The sequence below is a fragment of the Sander lucioperca genome, chromosome 4 (genome assembly GCF_008315115.2).
Source record: "Sander lucioperca isolate FBNREF2018 chromosome 4, SLUC_FBN_1.2, whole genome shotgun sequence".
Classification (NCBI taxonomy): domain Eukaryota; kingdom Metazoa; phylum Chordata; class Actinopteri; order Perciformes; family Percidae; genus Sander; species Sander lucioperca.
The window spans coordinates 7,902,493-7,906,083 of record NC_050176.1 but is presented as its reverse complement, the minus strand read 5'-3'; positions in this window follow the sequence as shown (position 1 = coordinate 7,906,083).

The following is a 3,591-nucleotide window of genomic DNA, read 5'->3' as shown; positions in this document are numbered from 1 at the left end:
GGTGGAGATTTAGTGACTCAGTATAAAAGATATTGGACAGGAAAAGGAAACTGCTGCTGCAGGTCTGCAGTTTTGATCTGAGGTGCTTTGTTAGTATAAAAAAACCCTGAACTTCAAACAGCGAGCCACAAGTGACTGGATTTCAATTCAAGCTGAGATCAAACTGGCATCAACAAAGCACCACACCCGACATTAGCACACTGAAACTGCAACTGACAGACCATTAGCAGCTTCTGGAGCATAGAATCACGTTGCTTTCATTGTGCATCAAAGGCATTGAGTAAAAGTAGTCCTGCATATACACACATCCTGTGAAAAAAACTGTCAAAATGACAATGCTCTTTCTAAGAAAAGCGAATGAAACATTTTTACGAGGTGCATTCAATAAGAATCCTTCATTTCCCTCCCTCTCACACAGTCTGGCATGAACCAGCGGGGCATCTTCAGAGCAGTACATAATGTATGATTATATTAGGTTAAGTGGGTGGAAGGCAAAGATGTGCTACATCATGTGCCAAGCCTCGCTAGGGAAGTTCAATAACCAGGAAATGAGCTCATCTTATTGGACTGTTGTGAAAAAAAAGGTCCAGAATTGTAATTTCCCCTCTGCAAGCTCTGTGCTGCAATATCTCAACTAAAACATGCAGGGTATTCACAACAGCTGTGTTTGACTATGTGTTGGATGGAAGGGTTCATTTGCAAAAATCAAGAATAATAGTTTGTTTAAAAACTCCGTGTGCCTTTTTGGGTCCAGGTTGTGGAACAGTCTCCCCCCTGGGACTCAGGTCACCAAGCTCTCTCTTGGGTGTTTTAGTGATGCCTCTAATTGTTCTGTTGTGCAGTTTGTATTGTACTGTACTCATCTTTTGTTATTTTAACCTTTTTTTCTTTTGTAAAGCACTTTGTAACCTGTTTTAAAAGGTGCTATAGAAATAAACCTTTACTTACTTAATTTTTTCCCCTTCCAAAAAAGGAGAAAAATAAACTTGCAGTCCTTTAGTACAGTACAGTGTTGCATGGATATGTATCCAGACCAGACACATGAACTCCCTCTTCTGGCAATCCAGAGGAACTGCACCGAAGTCAAGTTACTGTAGATGAAATTAGATCATAATACAAAATGAAACAAAACAATTGTTTAAATATCAAAGATGATCCGTTATTCTGTAGATTAGCAAAATATATGACACCAAGTGGATGACTTCAGGATAACCATGTCTCTAATGTTTGCATTTGTCAAGTACACTTCAAGTGCAGATCATTTTTTTACAAAAAACAAACTGTAGGAAAGGTACATCTAGATAATGCTAGATTATATATACATGCATAACATATAATTTAAAGTTAAGGCCAGTGATACATTTGGCACACGTTTCTCATCTAGATCCAAAGTTAGCTTAAATGTGACACTGCTGGTTAATTAAACAGAATATGAAAAAAAGAATACTGTCATCTTCCATCCCATTAACCCATTACTGCTTGGACAAGAGATCATCTCTCTTCATAAAAGAATTTCTTTTCCTAAAAACATTCTGGAGTCCAGACTGCGAGACTCCTTTAAATATTGTGCGTTTTATGCGGTACAAAGAAAAATAAATTCAAGTGTCTACTAAATATCCAGTCACTGTGCTACAGACAATACAATACAATACATCATTATGAAGACAACACACTGACTAAAAAGCATGAATCAGTATTCTAGGACATTATTACGAAGCTACACATATGTTTCTGCTATCATTAAGTACCTTCTTGTTATCTACCCTAAACCTTGCTCCACTTTGTCAGGCGATTCAAGTAATTTTTCTCTTGAAACACATCAGATACAGTTTGTAGACTGTAGCCATCAGTCTAGAAACGAAGATAGGTGCTAACATTTCTACCTTCTAATAGATTAACCCTTTGTTCGTTGACATACTTTGGCATCATTAAAGAAACATGCATATGCATCTGGAGGATAGCTTTCCTTGTTGTATCTAACCACAGGCAGCAATGCAATACATTACACAATCTACAACAGCAGTAATACTAGTATCCACATTTGAAGGCAATGTGATGCTTGTGCAGTAGAACCACAGATAAAGAATCAGTGTGACACTTTATACTGAAGGTGCAGCTCACAGGAGAGAAACAAATCAATTCCACACCTGAAACCTCACACTGTACGTCTGTTTGTGGTCCTGTTTTCTGACATTTTTCTGGACCCATCTCCCTGATCAAAAAAAGACTATTATAAGGTGGATTTCCTTCATTCAGTATGAATTTACATGTCTCATTGTAGTTTTTGGAGCAAAGAATGTGTTTAGAATGTAAGGGACATTACGGTGTTTGAGTAATTGGGTGTAAGAAAAAGGATAATTTGTTGGATATGTTTTGTGAGATGTATAAGTGCCCTGTTCTAAAAAAGAAACATATTTTGAAATACTATAAAAGGAAAAACACAAAAAATAAAAACAGCACTATGGATGCATGATGATCTGTACCCACTTAGTATCTTGGCAATAGGTCCTGCCCCGGTTTCAACATTGTGCATCATTAAAGGTCCAATATGTAATACATTTAATGTAATAAATCCAAAAATGACCCCAATTCGTCATCAGATATTAAGGAAACGTGCTAAGTTGAAATACTATCTTTTCTGATGAATGCTAATGCTAGTATTTTCTCCTTTTGAAATTTCCGTTCTGTGACGGAATTTCTGTTTGTGTTTTGGCCTGTGTGTTGTTATCAACTGCCCAGTTTGTCAGCCAGGCCGGGTTGCCAGATATACCTGTAACAACGTAAACCCAGCGCGCTACAGCTGTAACGTTAGTACAGCCATGAAAGCAGCAAACAAACGAACGGGATCAACGAAGATAAATTCTACCCGTTAGCGTGACCAGAGACGTTACAAACCCCGGGTAAATATTGGAAATGTATTTGAAAGATGGAGACAGCTTAGAGCCCCAAAAGGACGCCGAGTTGGCTAATTTCCTCCTAACAGGTAAGCATTAGCTTCAGGCTAATTTATCACAGCTACAAGGGACGGGCATTTTATGTCATTTTAACATTTGTGTACTCACATTGAATTATAAAGCTAGAGTACCCGAGTTGGTTACTCGCAAAAACAAATTGAGACACAGCCAGTACAGTGATCGCGACTGGTCCTGGCTAACGCCGCCACGCTAACTCAGGCCATGGCTCTTTACAACGTGTAGCCTGCTCAGTAGTCGTAGCTGACAACGGTGAGTTATTTTAAGCCAAGAGGGGGGCTGTACCGTGAGTTTAGCGATTTTTTTGGGGGCATTTTAGGCCTTTAATTCCACAGGACAGATGAAGACATGAAAGGGGAGAGAGAAGGGGAATGACATGCAGCAAAGGGCTGCAGGTTGGAGTCGAATCCGAGGCCGCTGCATCGAGAAGTAAAGCTCTATATATGTGCGCCCGTTCTACCAACTGAGCTAACCCGGCCACGTGTTTAGGGATTGTTGCCGTAATTCTAAGCCAATAAAGTGTGTCTGTCAGTTGGGTACAGAACTCTGCGTGAGCACGGGCTTTTATGACTGTCAATATAGCCAGCATCTAGCAATAGCTACTCCGCTGTGCTGTGAA